Source organism: Ananas comosus, linkage group 2, assembly GCF_001540865.1.
Source record: "Ananas comosus cultivar F153 linkage group 2, ASM154086v1, whole genome shotgun sequence".
Classification (NCBI taxonomy): domain Eukaryota; kingdom Viridiplantae; phylum Streptophyta; class Magnoliopsida; order Poales; family Bromeliaceae; genus Ananas; species Ananas comosus.
Window position 1 is genome coordinate 6,085,645 of NC_033622.1, and position 20,152 is coordinate 6,105,796.

Genomic DNA, 20,152 nt, shown 5'->3' on the forward strand with positions numbered 1-20,152 from the left:
AAGTGTTCTTTACATCCTGTTTTCATATACATAACATAAATATATATAGGGCCGTCTCTATGTTCTAGCAGGGATGGGGACGCTATCTACTTTGCCAACTCCTTAATGCTCTCTTCGGTGGATAATGGTGGTTCTGAAAAATAAATCACAAGAAGATGTGAGAATTATATAAAAATAGTTCCCAGTAGGTTCAATTGCCAAAATGGACGGTCTACACTACTAGGTCCACATGAGGCATAAATAGTATGAAATAGCTAAGATAACACTAGAGTGAATATAAAGAATATGGCTAAAATGCATATACTATTATGCATCTACGAGGATGAAATATCCTTTCAGTCTATAAATCAAATAAATTATGCATCAATTGCGTTAAGTAGATTTTATCAATATTACCCAATTACGACAACCAACTCTAGGCCCAGTTAAGCATGTGTCATGTCTGGCGAGACGTCGAAAAATGCACAACCCCGCACAAGCGCCCAACTAAAAAGGCTCGAGTACATGTCAGCTATCGGACAACACCTTCGGAGGCCCCACTCACTGGGGCGTGACTCCACTCGATAACACAGGTAGCTGAGCTCAATTTGGCTCATACAGGCTGTGGTCTCATGTCATGATCAATTAGATCTCAAAATGTTCTTGTCTTGTTATCTCAATTTATAGTTTTCTAATCAATGTTAGTAACTCATGCAAATATAAATATCCAAAATTACTAGCAACTTGCAAAAATATTGTCTAGTACAACATTATCCAGGGATATAAATAAAGATGAGACATAGATTGAGGTCAGTGATTTTGGAGTACTGTCACCCATTGGAGATTACTGAATTCTGCAGTACGATCACTATATGCTCTCGCACCTAGTATAGAGCCTTAACAAATACAATTTATATCTCAAATTTTAATTTAACTATTCTATATAATCAAGGTCCTACTTACTACATAATAATTTCACAGAAATATTCAACCTACCTTTACTTTGCAGAAGAAATCTGAGTGCCCTAAGCAATTTTTCCCTGGAAACTCCTACTGCTGCCTCAGGCTCAACTCTCTACTTCAGAGATCACTGGAGTAAATAAGAGCCCAGCAAACTTGAGGATGAACAGAAAAGAAAGACGATGATGAAGAAGAAGATGGAGAAGATCATAGAGAAAAAGAGACTAAAGATTCACAGTGCAACCAACATAGAGGAGGCTATTCGGGGTGAGGGAATATTTTCCAGATGTAATAATTCCATTTAGACCTCTTAAAATTATAAAATTTGCAGAATTCCAAACCTCACTGCTAGAAAATTAACCATTAGCTATTTTTTCTTACGCTGCTAAAATATCAACGAATGCCGCGAAAAGTTTTAGCAACGTATGACACCAAATATTGCATATGCTAATATTGCTAAAAGTATTAGCAGTATTTAAAATGAATGTTGCCAATATAAATCAACTGGTGCCATTAGAAACATGCCGCTAAAAGAGCTATTAAATGCTAATTTTAAGTTGTTTATTAGTGTAATATACCGAAACTTCGGTAGAGAATATCAAACTGTAGTCAAATTGATCAAAGTGCGAAATCGGTTGCTTCGGAATGCTTCGGAAAGTCCGAAACGCGTTGAAAGGGCTTTAGGGGTGTTAGAGGACCTTAGTGAGCAGCTCGGAGTGTTTCTGCATTTTTGCAGAAAAAATGTGCTCACGGGGTCCGGACCCTAGCTGCAGGGTCCGAACCCCATAGCCCGAAACTGCTCAGTGCGGAGCAATGTGAAAAGAGGCGTGTTCGGGGTGTTTAGTGCAAATGTGCATAAGTGGAGTGCATATGAGGGTTGAGAGCTCATTCCCTCTCATTTCCACACACCCTCACACAACACAAGAGCTCTCTCTCTCTCTCTAAAGCATCTCTCTCTCTCCTAGGGTGGGAACAAAAGGGGGATTTGGTGGAGAAGAAGGCAAAGGAGTGAAGCTATCTCTTCTTCTTCTTCATTATTTCAATGAAGGGAAGCTTTTTGAGGTAAGCTTCAAGCCCTTTAATGGTAGAACCCCAGGAATTGGTTCAAATGACCTAGGAATGGTTTTAGATGAATCTCTAGATGAAATCATGCTTGTTAATGCTTGATTTAAATGAGTTTAGAGTATATGTTGCTATAGTGCAATATTAGGGCTCCAAATTGGGACTTTTGTCATAGATGGGTTTAACTGTAAATTGACCTTGTTGAAACCAAATTGAAGGTATTTCTAACGCATTGGTAGACTCGGTTCGAAGATCCAACGAGTCTACGCGAAGGGATTGGAGAAAAAGCCTGTTTTGGCTTTGTTTTGCCGCAGGCGACCTTAGCAACCATACGAGGTGGGTCGTGCTATCCGAAATCCTCAAATTTTTTTTTATGTCTAAAATGTCATTTCTTGAGTATATGTGTTTATTGAGCTTCATGCATTGTAGGGTGATTGAGAGTTTATTATTGCATGCTTTGAGTACAAATGCATATAAGATGGTTGTAAACTATTGAGAACTTGTAAAACCCTATGTATGTATGAATGGTGATAAAAACCTAGATGAGGCAAGGAATCTAAAGACATTAAAGAACAAGTGACATTGTGACATAAATGGTAGTGTGGCATCAATGAGTTTTGCATGCTAGTGTTAAAAGCATGGCATTAATGAGTCTTGAATACTAGAGTTGAACACTAGTAGTGTGGCATTAATGAGAACAATAAATGCATGAGAATGAGTATTAAAGAACACCTAGTGTGTGTGTGTGGTACTAATGAGAGTTAAAGAATGCAAGAAAGTGTGATAGTTGACATTATGACATATGTGACATAATATCCTTATAGTTAAGGAATGAATTGAATTTGACGTCCTTATAGCTAAGGATTGGATCATACTCACCTATAAGTCTTGGCTTGAGGGCGGTCGCACCCCCTCGAGCGATGAGCTCTGGAGTAGTCATCACTAGGTCGTAACGAGTATCTTCCCAGAGGACGGTCCCGTCGGGTTCTAATGAGTATCTCCCCGATACTAGGGATTTGAGTTGGTGAGTCGTTTTAGGCAAAACCTACGGGTTATCTGAGAGAATTGGGTAATGGACAATGAGATCTTGCATTCATCATGAGTATTCTAATTGAGCATCTTTATTGATTATATCTTATTCAGGCATATTAGCTGCATATGTATAGCTTGGTTACTATCTATCTGTTTATTCTTCTATTATGCCTGATTTAGACCTAGTGAAAAAGTCGGCGAGGTCGGCGGCCGAACCTACTGGAAACTTTGTTGTAGTTCTCACCCCACTATTTTCCATAGAGCCGGGACCGAGTGAGCGGGCCAACGATCGCGGTAAAGGTATCGCGCCATAGATAATGACTACCCGAGTTGGTTTCTTATTCGTTTAGTTCATACCCTTTATATTTCATCTTTTGTATTTGTGATCACAAATGTATAAATGATGTTTAAATGTAAAAGCTTATTTAGGAGATCATGTGATGTATAAAGAGAGGAAATGAATGAAAAGAATGAAAATGTAAGTGTTGAATGCATGTATGTGATTAAAAGTTAATCATAGTACTTGTACGGATGTTTAGTTTAATTACTACTTTCACTTTTGACTACTGCTTGCCCTCGTGCAAGTCATGTATGTTATGTTTCCACTTGTGCAAACTTTATACTTGATTTGTACTTGTGTTGAGCCTTGGGCGAGCAGGGGAAGTGCTGTCCGTTCGACGTCTGTTCGACATGCCCGAACCGACCAAATAGGCCGATCCCGGGGAGTGACAATTAGTGGCGCATGAATATAATACCACTAATGCAAATTTCTAATTTTTGGGGACTCAAATTTTAAAACTTTATTTTTTTAGATTCAATTTTTAAATTTATATTTATATTTATATTTATATTTACATTTGATTTTTTGAGAGAAAGGTAGCATGCTACCCGCTTCATTTATTTCTTTTAGAAATAAACTTAGTTGGAAATGTGAATTAATTAGGATTCGAACTTGAGACCTCGGGTACCGACCACCAAGCCCTTTGCCACTTGTGCTAGAAATAGTTGATTATATATATTTGAATTTTTAAATTTTAAATTTTCAAACTTAAATTTTCAAATTTTCAAAATTTTAATTTAAAATATAAAATTTTAAAATTTTAAATTTTAAATCATAATTTTAATTTTTTAAATTATAAGTTTCAAATTTTTAATTTTTAAAATTTAAATTCTAAATTTTTAACTTTAATTTCAAAATTTTAAATTCTAAGTATAAAATAGGATATATTAATAATTATATATTGATTAGTGACGGAATTTAACAATAAGTGCTCCTATCTGTTACATTTAGTATCATTTTTTATAAAATGTTAAAAATTTTAGCTGTATTCACTAACTTATACTGCTAATTTATCATATGTTGCAACATTAATAATAAATTACTGTTAAACTATTAAATCTAACGACAATTATGAAGTAATTCTATTTAAATATATTAATTAGTATGATTTAATAAATGCTGCAGAGTAAATGCCGCTAAATCATAAATTTGTTGTAGTGCATTTGAGGACTTTCGAGCTCCCTAAAGCATGTTCCGGGCACTTGATAGAAGCCTTTTTGGGCTCACCTACGATAGCTCCAGGCGTCCCTAAGTCTCTTACGAAACATTTTGGGCACGCTAAAGAGGTTTCTATGGTGCCCGATTAATTAATTAGAATAGTAACTCGAGTTCTTAGGTCGACCGTTTGAAAGGGTTTTGGGCATCCGCTACATCATCCAAAAACTTTCAAGCGCACGCATTACAATTCGGGCATCCGAAAGAATGTTAGTCCGAAGTCCACTAAGTCGGTTCAATGGTCTGTACAAGTTTTGGGCGCCTTAATTTTTTTGCGAGCATTCAAAAATGTGCGAAAACTTGGGTTTCAGTATTTTAACCTTTCATGTTCAAATTTTGCATCCAATTTGCTCTGATTTGGGCCAATTTAGTGTAATTTCTTTTAGAATCTCAAATTAACAAATCAGACTAATTTACAAATACTTGGTTGAATTTAAGCACAATATATTGCACTCTTCTCTCTTATAAAAGTGTTTTCCCTTGAAATTGAAAGTCATACCTTGTTCTAGGTCTTCAAAAAGATGTGGGTAGCATTCCTGCGTCAAATCTTCTAATTCCCATGTTGTAAACCGCTATACGTTCTTCATGATTGCTCGAGAAGACTTTTTCATACGAAATTGCTCGATTTTGCAACTTTTTCTCTTCACGAGCTAGAATGCAAATCGGTTGCTCTTCATGTGTCTAGTCTAATTTCGTGACTTTTTCTCTTCATGAGCTAGAATGCGAATCGATTGCTCTTTATAAGTCCAGTCCTTATGTAACCCCAGCAGGGCGAAATCTATCACTTGGGAAGGATTGAGTATGCACTTTTGGAGAATAGATATATTAATTACATTGTGAACTCCTACAATGTTGGGTGGTAATGCGATCTGATAGGCTACAGGTCCAACTCGTTCCAAAACCTCAAAAGGTCTGATGCATTGGGGATAGCTCCCATCAAAAATCGAATTTTCTCACCCCTTTTGATGGCGAGATTTTTAAGAAAACATAATCACCTGCTTGGCATTTGATATCACATCGTCGCAAATTGGACTAACTCTTTTGTCGGCTTTCAACAGTTACTAGATGTTGTCACGCGATTTACATTTTCTCTTCAATTTCCAGTAATATGTTTGGACCTAGAGTTGCTCTTTCTCCTACTAATCTCCAGTGAACTAGCAATCGACACTTCCTCTCGTACAACACTTCAAATGGAGCTATTTTAATTCCGCCATTTGTAGGTGTCGGTGCCATCCACTTTTATAATCAAGAACATAGGCCTATAGCATATCCTCCCTAAATCCTAAACCCTAAACCTAAGATTTGAATTGTCCCGTCAGTCTGGGGGAGAAAAGTTGTACTAAAATTCAATTGAGTCCCCAAAGGCTTATGTAAGCTTTTCGAGAAGTGTGATACAAATTTGGGATCCCGATCCAAAACTATTGAGATAGGCATTCTATGTAGGCGAATAATCTCATTTAGATATTTGCAAGTTTATCCTTGACCCAAGTAGTGTACATAGGATGGAAATGAGCTTATTTAGTTAATCTGTTTACAACTACCCATATTGCATCATAACCTCTTTGAAATCGCGATAATCCAGTTACAAAATCTATGTAATGTTATCCTATCTCAAACAGGGATTGGTTGGCTTTACAACTTCCCTATTGGAAGTCGATGCTTCATCTTCACCTGCTGACAGGTAAGGCATTGGGCTACATATCTATCAATATTTCTCTTTATTTTGGTCTACCAATAATGCATCTTTGGATCTTTATACATTATCATGCCGCTAAAATGAATAGAATATAGAGAATGATGAGCTTCTCATAAAATTTCATCTCGAATCTCCGCCTCAGTTTGACACGCACAGTCAGTTGCGAAATCAAAAGGCACTACACTCATCAATGTGGAAATCCCCTGCATGTCCACTCTCCACTTCAAACCTTATCTTCTGAAGATTGGGATCAATCTTTTATTTCTTCTTGATTCTTTCTAGTAGAGAAGGTTATATTGTCAGCGACATAAGTTTAATTAGAGCTCCTATTGTCACCACTTCTCACTCAAATCTTCGCATTTTCTCAAGTAACAGAGCTTGAGTGGTAATCATCATAGCAAGGTTTTTCACTGATTTTTGGCTCAAATCTACTACTATATTAGCTTTGCCGGGATGGTACAAAATAGTGGGATTATAGTCCTTCAGCAATTTCAACCACCGATGTTGCCTTAGATTCAGTTCTTTCTAACTGAACAAATGGGTTTTTGTAATATGTATAAACATCACAACGTCCTCCATATAAATAATATGCCACAATTTGAGGAGGGAAATTTGTCACGCCCCGGGACCGATACCAATTTGGCCCGACCCGAGCACGTCANTCTCCCACCAGGGACCGGTCCCCGAGAGCTGAAAACCTGCAGTTTTGCAGAATTTGATTCTTTAGCTCTCGAAAACCTCCCGTAACTCACTTTTAATCATTTTAACACCTTCGGACTTTCCGAAGTGTACCATCCTCGCACTTTGGTCAATTTGACTAAAGTTCGATATTTATTTTTTCGAATTTTCGGTATATTACAAAATTATTGCTGCTAACTCACGATCGCGTGTTGGATATTCTTCTATTCTTTAAATTGCCAAGAGGCATAGGCAATTATTTTCCCATTCTACATTAACATACAACCTAGCACACTTCGTGAGGCGCTACTATAGATCACAAAGCTTTCTCCTAAAACAAACGATGCAAGGATGGCGACATCAGTCTGTTCTTTATTCCTAAAAACTTCTCCGACACTCGTCATTCCAAATAAACTTGATTCCTATATGCGGAAGATGAGTAAGAGAAGTTGAAAGTCTTGCAAAGCCTTCTATGAATCGACGATAATACCCAAGCAATCCAAGAAAGCTCTTTATTTAGTCATATGTGTTGGTCGAGGCCAATCCTGAATTGCCTCAATTTTCTTCACATAAACCAATATCCAAGCGTTAGATATAACATGCTCCGAAAATGTCACTTCTCATAACCAAAATTTATATTTCTTTAATTTTGTAAATAATTTCTTCTCTCGGAGGATTTATAATATTTATCGAATGTATTGCTCATGCTCGACATCATTTTGAGAATAAGTTAGAATATCATCAATAAATACCACCACAAACTGATACAGAAATAGCTTAAAGACACGATTCATTAAATCCATGAAAGTCGCTGCTACATTGGTAATTTCAAAGGGCATTATTGTGAACTTATAATGACCACGTCGCATTCTATACATCATTTTGGGCACATCTTCTAGTTTAATCTTTACTTCATGGTATCATGACTTAAGATCAATCTTTGAATAAACCTAAGAGCCTTGTAGTTGATCAAACAGGTCATTGATGTGTGGCAATAGATATTTATTCTTGATAGTCACCTTATTCAGCTCCCTGTAATCTACGCATAATCTCAACGTGACATCCTTCTTTTTCACCAAAAAAAATAGGTGCTCCCTAAGAAGATCTCCTTAGTCTAATGAAACCCTTCTCTAATAAATCCTATAGCTGTACCTTTAATTCCTAATGTTCTGCCAATGCCATTCTATAAGGTGCTTTAGAAATTGGCACAAGTTTCGATATCACATCAATAAGAAATTCAATTTTTCTGTGTCACACCCCAATTCCATAGCAGAAACCATGAAACGACAACAGACCGCCGTATGTACACCAACCCTGTACACACGAAGCGTCTAACACAATAAAAGCAACAACATAACTCTAAAATCCACAACAAAAAAATCTCCAAGCGGATCCATAACTAACAATTCTAAAGTTATAGAACTAAACATGAAACATGTATCAGAGCACCATATACAAAATTAAAAACTACTATATATCATTGTATAAGAATCACCTAATCCTCAAATTCTATAAAATATAATAGAATTCTATAAAAGCAACAACATAAGAGTAACTCTAAAATCCACAACTAAAAAATCTCCAAGCGGATCCATAACTAACAATTCTAAAGTTATAGAACTAAACATGAAACATGTATCAGAGCACCATATACAAAATTAAAAACTACTATATATCATTGTATAAGAATCACCTAATCCTCAAATTCTATAAAATATAATAGAATTCTATAAAAGCAACAACATAAGTAACTCTAAAATCCACAACTAAAAAATCTCCAAGTGGATCCATAACTAACAATTCTAAAGTTATAGAACTAAACATGAAACATGTATCAGAGCACCATATACAAAATTAAAAACTACTATATATCATTATATAAGAATCACCTAATCCTCAAATTCTATAAAATATAATAGAATTCTATAAAAGCAACAACATAAGAGTAACTCTAAAATCCACAACTAAAAAATCTCCAAGCGGATCCATAACTAACAATTCTAAAGTTATAGAACTAAACATGAAACATGTATCAGAGCACCATATACAAAATTAAAAACTACTATATATCATTGTATAAGAATCACCTAATCCTCAAATTCTATAAAATATAATAGGNGATCGACACGCTTCTTATGACTGTCAAACCGCATAGTCAGACTGCGCAACCTTGTAGCCGAAGTTGCACCAAATTTTGCTTTGAGAGCCTCCCACATGTCATACGCAGTTGGATACTGCTCACATTCGCACAAGAGATCATTCTGCATACTGCTCAGCAACGTGATGCGAGCAATGCGATCCTTTTTAAGCCAATTATTACAGGCTTCCATATCTCGGCGAGCCTGGGCACTGGTGCCCTCCGTGGGTTGGTCCATTTTATTGCTCAGGTTTTCCAGGACTTCTTGCTCAGCGAGAACATATTGAATTTTACGGTGCCAAATATCATAATTGTCACCATCCAATTTCTCGCCCTTATTTAAATCAGCAACTATTTGTTTGGAAGCCATTAAATCTCACTTTGTTCATGCAATGCGCAGAGAATGATATTTTAAAATCAGTACACGATACATATATTCAATTTTGCTGCATCTCTAATTAATAAATTAAAAATTAGATCATACATGCGTAAAGGAAAATTTCGCTATGCTCGTAATCACATCACACACCATATGTCATAATTTTTAAACTATTAATTAAGATGCGCAAAAATATTAGGGAGTAAAAGCATATAATTACCCTACCATGAATTAAAAATTCCCACTTGACAAGGCATGCATTAAAAATATATATATTACGCCAAAAGTTACATCTTTTCATGCATCATATAAAAGGCACTTCATAATATTTAAATGCATGCTATATTTATCAAAATCATAAGTGCTAATTAGATCATTGATAATACACCCATTTCCTTTTTATTAAAAAAAAATTTAAAAAAAAATGTGCAGAGACGAAAAGAAAAAAGAAGATCAGCAGGCCCGCAAGCCCGCTCGCGGCCCGACCCAAGAAGGCCTGCGCGCAGCCCCCGCNTCCAAGCGGATCCATAACTAACAATTCTAAAGTTATAGAACTAAACATGAAACATGTATCAGAGCACCATATACAAAATTAAAAACTACTATATATCACTATATAAGAATCACCTAATCCTCAAATTCTATAAAATATAATAGGAAATAGAAGGTCGTGGGCCTTGCTAGTCATGATGTATAGTACATAACCAAACTCTCAAGCTGGTGGTCCTCTATTACACATGTACACTGATAGAAACTGTTATCTACGGCGTGATGCCCTTACCTCAATCGATGGAAGGTGCAGCTCTCTCTGAAAAATAAACCACAAGAAGATATGAGAACTACTGAACAGTAACCCAGTGGGTACGTTCGGCGACAACCACGACCTTCCCACTAGGTCTACTGGACTCCAAAATAGTAAAAGAGCAGTAAAGAGTGCTGTAAAATGAGTAATGGAGTATAATATGAACTGAAGTAGAAACTACTAAACTATTATGCCTCTACATGTGTAATAAATAGGAAAGAAAGTGATTAGAGTATACATCAATATAATACTAATGCTAGTAAATAAATGCTGTAAAGATATCCAATCGCAATTACCAACTCATAGATCTGGTCAAGTCTGTGCCCGCCTAGTGCGTGAACACACTCAGTAGGTATGACGGTGATACCTATACTACTATCTCTACTATCGCTAACCAGCATCCGGAGCGACATTCGAGAGGAGCGACCCCTACTGATCTAATAGTGTGTAATACTGTTATGCTCAATATGGCATCCTTAGGCTGTAGTCTATGTGATGATCAAAAGGTCACAAGTAACTAATCCGATATCCTCATCACAATCGTAGAATGTCCACTACTCATTGGTGACAATGTTATAATCATCTACTCAATGTCCAAACTATCTGTTCACAAATGCCGCGCTAATCTACGGCCTCTATCACATATTTCATGGCATGTATAATATAAGGAGTAATAAATACCTCATGACTATGCATAGGATGTCAAACAGCCCCTCACAGCCTAATCCAGCATATACAATTTGACATACTATTAACAGTTCAATATATTACGATTATTGGATTTGTTGTCTATTCTCTATAACATAGATTATTATTCACCTACACACATGGTAGAATTCAAATGCTCTACGCGATTTCATGTTAACATCGCCCTCTATCAACATATGTACCGTATACAAAATGATATACTTGCAATTCATACAAAATAATCAATCTAAAATATTAAGATAAGTGACTTGCAATTCATACCATATTGCACAGATTAATATCTACATGCAAACACGCTAAAATCTATTTTCTTAACTCAAATTCTTATCAACATTATCTCTATTCATATATATGACCCTATATATATTCATATGCATTTAAATAGACACAAGAAAATTTGTCATTTTTGATGACTCGGAACCCACCTCGGATGCAAATCCAGTACGTAGAACACTTGTAGGCTAGATGAGGTATGCCACTGTGACTACTCCTGGTCACACGACAGCCACAACATCTCCGAGTGGCTTGAAAAATCTCTCGTCGAAACGCTTGCGATCGACAACAGCTCCTAAAATGCATAGAAATCGGTTGCTAATTTTCAATTTCAATTAACCTTAATTTCAATAGGAATAAGGTGTATCCTAAACTCCTCTATTCTCCTCTCCCAATAGTAAACCTCATTTTCATCATCGGAAACTCCAATTTGCGCGCAATTGAGTTCCTCGGTGATGCTACCTAAACTGCTGGCTGTTGCTGCTACTCCTGCAGCTAAGCTTGCTACAGTTGCTGCTGCTACTTGCTGTAGCTACTGCTACTAGCTGTGCATGCTGCTGTTGCTTCCACTACTTGCTGCTGTAGCTGCTTCTACTACTGTATCCAACAAGAAAAATTAGAGAGAGAGAGAGAGAGAGAAAGAGAGTGAGGAGAAGGGGGAGAACGAAAGAGAAAGGAAAAGAAGAAGGAAACATTAGAATTTTTTATTCGGAACCTTCTAACAGCATAATACTAACATTGCCGTCAAAATTCTACGTGCACGGGGTCTCAATCGTTTCGTCGTGTAGTTCAAAACCCTTCAATTCCATTTCTCTTCTTTTCTCCTTCTCTTTCTAAAAGTGGTAAGTGCAGGAGAATAAGCATAGAGAGGAATGCCCTGATACTTAGTGAAATTCCACTAACAAATATAATAAAATGCCAATAAGTTGAAAGGATTCAATTAATTTACTTTTAGACCTCCACAAGCTGAAATTGAGTTTCCGAGTCCGTTTTTCGTGTTCATTTTGCACCAAAACTTCTCCAATTCACTCAAGCCCTATAAGGACATACTGATTAGCAGCTCATACTATAACCTTGTCTATTTACCAAGTATAGAACGCAGCGGAAGTTTTCGGTTCGTACCTTTTGCGGAAGCGATTCGCACAACAACGCGATGAGCCCGGATCGTTTAGATTGATTCACGTGTCCTCGGATCGTCCTTGAATGTCTTCTCACACTCCACGAACTCGCGGTGGATCGAACTACAAACGAGCGCGATCGCAAATCCACCGTGCAAGTCCCTCTAGAATAATAGGTCAATGGAGGATGTGGTTTCTCGCTATTATTTTCTTATTCTCTCTTTTTTTCCGTTCTTTCCGTATATTCCGTTATGTGGGATCGCCCGCATATTTATAAGGAATTCCAAAATCCTAATAGCGTTAGAGATAAGGCCAAATCGATTATTATTTGTTATCCTAATATGATTAGATTTATCTCCAATTAGCTTTCCAATTTGAAAGCGAGATTAATCCTAATCCAATTAGATAACATAATATCCGTCGGATCGAACCCGCTTATGGGCGTACCCGATTCGATTTAACCGAATGCCAACACCAAGGTTCGGTATTCTACATTCTGTCCGATGACATATTCGGTAATTTCGAAGGAAATACATCATAGAATAAAATAGTGCCAGCTTCATGCACTGTGGCACCAATGATCTTGTCGAGCCACAATTAAGACCTGTAGGCGCTGTATTTGTATATTTTAAGTGAATTGATTATGCCTTTGTAATGATCATACAGAAGCTAGAGAGAGGAAAAAAAGCGAGGGGAGAGAAAGAGACAGAGTCAAAAACCGTAGCAAGGGTGGGGGGAGAGATGAAGAGTCAAAAACCACAGCGGGAGAGAGAGAGGCGCAGGAACAGGGAGGTGGGAAAGAGAGCTAGAGTGTGCAATGTAGCTGTAAAAAACTGCCAATTCATGGGTTTGTATAGATAGATATATAGGTTGATGAGCTGACCTATACATTCAAAGATGCTAAGTTTGCTAATGCATAATATATAGCTCATGAATTCTCCCAATTAAACACTTGCGGCGGTCTATTTTAAAGGTTAATAAAATATAGGGGCCTCCTGGACTAGAATCCATTTTGAAATAGACTCCTCTATTGCCCATTTTTTATCTACACTAATTTAATTTATTGAGTTTTATAATTATATTGTTCAAGAAATCATAAATAAATAAATAAATAAATAGCTCAGCAATTCATCAAATGAAGAAAGAATGAACCTAAAGAAGTGTCCAATAAAGAAAAATAAAAATGAAAGTCTTGGAAGTCTTTATAGAATAGCCAATGGTTGAGGGGCCCTTCATACATTTTTTACCAAAATAATTTACTGAACTTTAAATTAGAAATTTTATTAGCGCACGGGATTAAGCATCTAAGTGGGAGAGACAAACAACCAAATAGAATTAGTTTTCGACGTGCAAGGAGGCGCCATACTCTGCGTGCAAAAGGAACGTACGTGGAGGAAGATCTCTTCCCTCAAAACCCCCGAAGCATTTGACATCCACAAATTGAGAAGCTGGATAGCTCGAATGGCTTTTTAATGCTTTCTCAGCAGTTGTTTTCTTCTTCTTTTTTTTTTGTGCATTTTCTTAGCTGTCTCAGCTTGCTGATGACTACAGTTGAGGGGCTTTAATTTATTACAGTTTCACAATCTTTATAATAAGGTAAAAAAAGGTAAATTATATTGTTGCCTTCTAAATTTTTGACAAAGTTTTTATTTTACTTTTTTAACTTTTAAAATGAACATCTAATATCTTAAAATATCAAATTTTATTGGTACTATTTCTTTCGTCGGCTTTCGATTAACGAAACTTGACGAAAAACTGATGGAAAAAATGAATGAGTGAAATATTAGTTTACGGAATTACATATTTATTTTAAATAAGTAAAAAATAAAGTAAAATTCTGTCAAAAATTCAAGAAATTTATATCTATTTTTTTAGTCATAACAGTTTAGTTTTGTGTGCGCGCGGGGTATCCAACACACATGCAACAAGATTGGATCACCCGTCATCCAACGAGGTTCCAGCTGGTAACGACGACAAAGAAGGACGGGAAAGTGGAGGCCGACGAGATGCACGGGGGCTGCGCGTGCAACTCACGTCACGCCAGCCGTACGCATCTGATCCCCCCTGTCTCTGCGACGACTGCTCGTGCGCGGGTCCTCCTCCCCCACGGGATTTTTCAACATCAGTTTGCGTGGGTTGCTCCCAAAAGCGGCCAGCATGCGGGCGCTGCATGCTGTTCTTCCAAACTGACGAAACTTACGGCCTGTCGATGCGAACGGAGCCCCCACCGTCCCTGCCGGACTCTCACGAGATTCGCGTATGAGAAAAATCTGGCCTGGACCTGATCTATAAATCGAACCAAGAAAATGTTAGGCAATGCCTCACTTGGCGAAGATTTTTTAGAATGCCACACTTATATTACTGATATGCTACTCTCAACCAATCAAAAAGTTTTCTTGGAATTCACTCATTCCATCATAATTTTTAAAAAATATATTTTAATTTATTATTTTTTAAAAAAAAGAAGATATGATTAATCGGAGATAGATAATATATTATAAGTGTTACGCAGTAGACCTCCTCACTATTTAGGCCGCGTTAGACTATGCGTTAGTTATCATCCACCATAAAGGTGGCACTCAGATCGATGAAGCTGTAATGGTTCAACCGTACATCAAGCTTAATAAGAATACTAGTATAATTACCCGCACGATGCGGCGGGCAGACACTATCGAAACAATTATTATTTCTATCAAATAAAGAATATTAGTTTAAATGGTCTGCAAAAATTAGTGAAAAACTATTAAAGATGATATTTTTTTACTTATTAACTCAACAATCTGTATAATTAAACTTAATAGTTCAATCAAGAAAATAATAAGATTATAAAAAAGAATAAATTTGTACACTTTCTTCAATTTTAGAGTTAGCAATATTAAATGTATGGGTAGCACCAGCCAATTAATTTATGATTGTAACCTTCTCTTCACATTCCTTGTAAGAGTTGTAGATTCTTACTCTCCTACCAAGAAGTTTAATTTCAATAAAATTTAAAGTGATGCAAAAATATATAATTCTTGGCTAAATTTAAATAAATATAAATTTACTTGCAAATTTTGTAAACATATCATGTATCATAACGGAGAATAGTTTTGGTCATCAATACTGCTGTAGTGGCTTAACTCTTAGTGTCTTATACAACATTCGAAAATGAATGAAGATGAATTTAAAATAATTTTTGAATTATAATCCAATATTTTTAAGAAGAAGATTATTTATACGAATAATCGCTAAGTTGGAAAGAGTATCAGACACAAATAGATTATGCAAAAATGAATAACCTTTGAAAATCTAAGTTAATATAACTAATTAATCACTTTATGGCATCATTACTAAAAAATTCAAAATGTTAACTATTCTTACGTATGTTAGAATTGTTTAACGCAAAATTCCGTAATAGCAAAATTTCAAACCAATGAATGCAAACTGTTTGTCTTCTTAATTGATTGTCTATCGCCAACAAAAGTGAAATAAATTAGACATTGCACACTTTTTTTGTTTCTACAAATTGGTACGTAGGAAAAGTGCTCATATCATTAGAGTAAATAATACCAATTGGCTTTTTAATATTACTACTCAACTCATGAATCAAAACAAACTTAACAATTAATTCTATAAAAATATCTTTAAAAANACGCATAAAAATACACCTAAATGAGGAATTCATTCTCAATTTTTTTGGCCCTAGTTTTTAACAAAAGTTAATTAAAAAAAAATCAAATTTTAACTCTATTATTAAAAAAAAAGAATAAATAAATAAATACTCACAAAATTCGTCACCTCCTCAACAATACTACTATTCTCTGCAAGGGAAAAAAAAAAAAAAAAACTAATTAATCCCAACACTAAATGTCGCCAATGTATGCGAAATAACTCAAATTAAATCCAAAAATACTCTAATTAGTCATGCCAAATCGCTTAAATTTAATCCATACTATAATTAACGTCAAAATATCACTTATACTAAATCTTGCAAATTGAACAAAAAAAAAAAATCGTAGTTAACGTCAAAATGTCACCTATTCATGCAAAATCGCTCAAAGTGAACCAAAAAATTCTAATTAACCTCAAAATGTTGCTAATTCTTGCCAAATCACTCATATCTATAGAAAAAAATTGTTATATTTGAAAAAAAGATACTAACGGATGGAATCGGTGGCATGGAGATTGCAAAGACGATATGTGTAGAGAAGGATCGGCACGAGAATATTCAAATAGAATTAATGTTGTAATGATTGATACTAAGAGCCTAAATTTAAAATCTAATTATTTTACATATTAGGTAAATATATTTTAAAATTTCATAAAAAAATTAGCAAAATGAAAAAATAAAATGGTGGCTATGGAAAGGTAAAGACGTTTTCAAAGTTGGTCTAGTAATCAATTATGATTATAATTATTATTAATTGATGAAACGTTAATATAGAAATAATTGATGAAATATTAATGAATTATGTACTATACGGCCAAGAACTTATAGTTGGGGAGGAGAGGTGAGGGGAAGGGGTGGGGGTGGGGGAGAGAGAGTTATTACAAAAAAAAAAAAATAGAATTAATAGATGAAACGTTATAATTAAAAATGAAACATTAATATAGAATTAATTGATAAAACATTAATGAATCATATACTATACGGCCAAAAACGGGAAAGTTATCATTAATAGATAAAACGTTAATATAGAATTAATTGTTAAAATATTAATGAATCATATACTATACGGCCAAAAACGTATAGTTTGGGTGGAGAGGGGAGGGGAAGGGTTGGGGTAGAGAGAGTTATTACAAAAAAAAAAAAAAAAAAAAAAANGAAAAATTATAAAATTTAAAATGTATAAGTATAAAGGTGTTGGGATCATGACACCCACTTGGGAATTTTCTCAGGATTGATTGACTCGAGCGCTTTCATTAATTTATTTTTGTAGCAAATGAAGAGGAGGTGCAGGCATGTACAAGCCAAGTGGGATTTGGCTGGTAATAAAGTGGCTTTCAAAATTTTCAAAACATTTATCTTTCAAATTGTACTGTGATTAGGACATTTTAAAACTATTCAGTGCTCCGGTTGACAACATTCTTTTATTGGACTAGTTTCAATTTTTCTCCCTTATTTTTATGCACTCCTTTCTATTGAAAGCATAGGTTTAAAATTCAACTTGTGACTATTAAGAGATTTGATTGTTCCTCTTCATGCCAATTATAAGATAGGAGAGCTGTGAAATTTTCCTTTTATTTTATTTATTTATTTATTTTTGTTACTTAGAAGAGAGGGAGAGAATACTTTTCTATCATACACACAATAAACTTTAAAAAAAAAAAGTGATCTCAAAGTAAGTTTCAAAAATCACTGGTAGCTTAGTAGTAAGACACTCGACTATTGATTTTTTAAAAAAATAATAATTAAATATGTAAAGAGAATTTCTGTGAAGTGTGAAATCTCCGAATAATAATTAAATATGCAATGTTACATCAAAATTAGGATAAATCGACTAAAAAGTAGAGTCAGATAACTCTTTTAAACTATGGAAAAATCCAACTTTTTTTGGGGATTCCAACTCCTCTGCTCTTTTAATCCATCAATAAGCGCGTCAGCATGTTGAATTGAGCGTATAAGAAAGGAAAAAGAAGAGGAGATTGGTAGGAGACGATGAAAAATACCAAAAATTAAACGAAGAGGCGGAAGAAACTCTAATAAGTGAAATTTTAGTGAATATTTAGTCAACTGGATTCGAGAAGCGCGATACCATTAGGGATGTTAATGGGCCGAGATGGGCCTGAATTTCGGTCTAAAAAATATGGGCCGGCTTGGGCCCAAACCAGCCCACGGAAGAGATTGTCGGAGAGGCTCTTAAAGTCGGTGATGATAAGTGAGCGGACGCCGACTATAACATGAGCGAAGGGCATGTAAGTCGGCGATCTAGCTCACACAGTTGACGACTTTAATTTTTTTTTTATTCTTTTTTTCTTAAGGAATACAAAAAGAGTATTATTTGTGATTATTAAACGAGTTTGGAGCCATTAACACATAATGCAGAAAGAAGTGATCGTATGCACATTATTCAATCTAGTCTTTTCTTTTTTTGTTAAATATTTTACTGGATGTAATTAAATAAAAATAAAAATAAGGCCAAATAGACACTTACACTATATGTCTCAAAAGTTATATCATCAGAATTTATATTGATGTAGCTTATGGCTTGAATAATGTATAATTGCATTCAGTAAATAAAAATTAAATTTTCATTTTCTTAACCAGTAGAGGGGAATGAAGTGTGGCTTTTTCTTTTTTTTTTTGAGAGAAAGGTAGCAAGCTACCTGCTTCATTTATAAAGCAAAATGAATTAAGTGTACAGGATGGAAGCAACTACGGCCTCCGAAGACGGAAAAAAAAAAAAAAAAAAAAAAAAAGGGAGTTGGTCAATGGAGTAATCCCCAGTCACATATCAATCTGTTGACGCGTTCAAGCGACCGAACTGCGTTGGGGGGTGCGGCCTGAAAGATTACCGAGTTTCTATCTGTCCAGACGACCCACCAGATTGCAGCCAGATGGGTTAAGCCTTTGGATTTCTTCGCAGCGTCGGTGGTTTCAGATACTCTAACCCAAAGCTCGCAGGCCTCTCCTGGAGCAGCGGGGAGAGCTTCGAGGTCTGCCACAGAAAGTAGGAGGAAGCGAACAAAGACGCACTTAGAAAAAAGGTGGTCACAGCTTTCCGAGAGTACCCCACAGAATGCGCAGTACGGGTCTACAGGCATGCCTCTGGAGAGCAGTCTGTCAGTGGTGAGTAGTCTCTTTCGAAGCAGCAACCATACGAAGATTTTGATTTTAATTGGTATTTTCAGGCTCCAAATGTGCTTGTTCAACTGATCTCTACAACCGCCATCTGTGAGAAATTGGTATTGGGATTTGACTGTAAACAGGTGGTCGGTGGTCCACCGCCATTTGAACAAATCTTGTTTGTTGTACGGGTGGCTGTGTAGTAATAGTTCTTTGAGTAACTGCAAATGACTACTATTGTGGGCCGAGTGGGACACCACAAAACCTCTGGTGATGTAACGCCATCTCCATCCATTATGATTCCAACATTCGGATATCCGAGCTTCCTTGTTCGTAATATGTGCATAGATGTCTGGAAACAGGGTACTGAGGGGTGTTTCGCCAATCCAAATGTCAGACCACAGTCTAATGTTGCGTCCGTCGCCTAGCTCAAAAGATAAACCGCATTTGAAAATGGCACGGCAGTAAAGTACACCTTTCCACCACTGCGAGTAAGGTACAAAAGTTCTACCCTCGTGTAAAGGCTTTCTTCTGGCGTAGTAGAGAGATGAGATCAAATTGGACCATAATAAATGCGGTTTGTTGAGGAACCGCCACCACCATTTGGATAACAGTGCCAGATTCATGGCTTCCATATCTTTGATCCCTAGCCCACCTTCTTTCTTGCTTGTGCATATAGACTTCCAGCTAACAAGACAAGCTCCTCCCGAAATACTGGTACACCCTTTCCAGAAGAAAGCTCTTCTTAGAGATTCGATCCGGTGCAATACCCATTGCGGCGCTTTGAAGATGGATAGGCAGAATAGTGGCAAGTTGGTGAGGACCGAGTTGACTAGAGTGAGTCTTCCCCCTTGGGATAGGAGTTTGGCTTTCCATCCTTCGATTCTCTCAAGTATACGGTCAATGGCCGGAGCCCAATCTTCTCGACGGAGATGTTTATTGTATAGCGGTAGTCCCAGATAGCGGAATGGAAGCTTCCCAACTTTACATCCTAGGATGTTAGC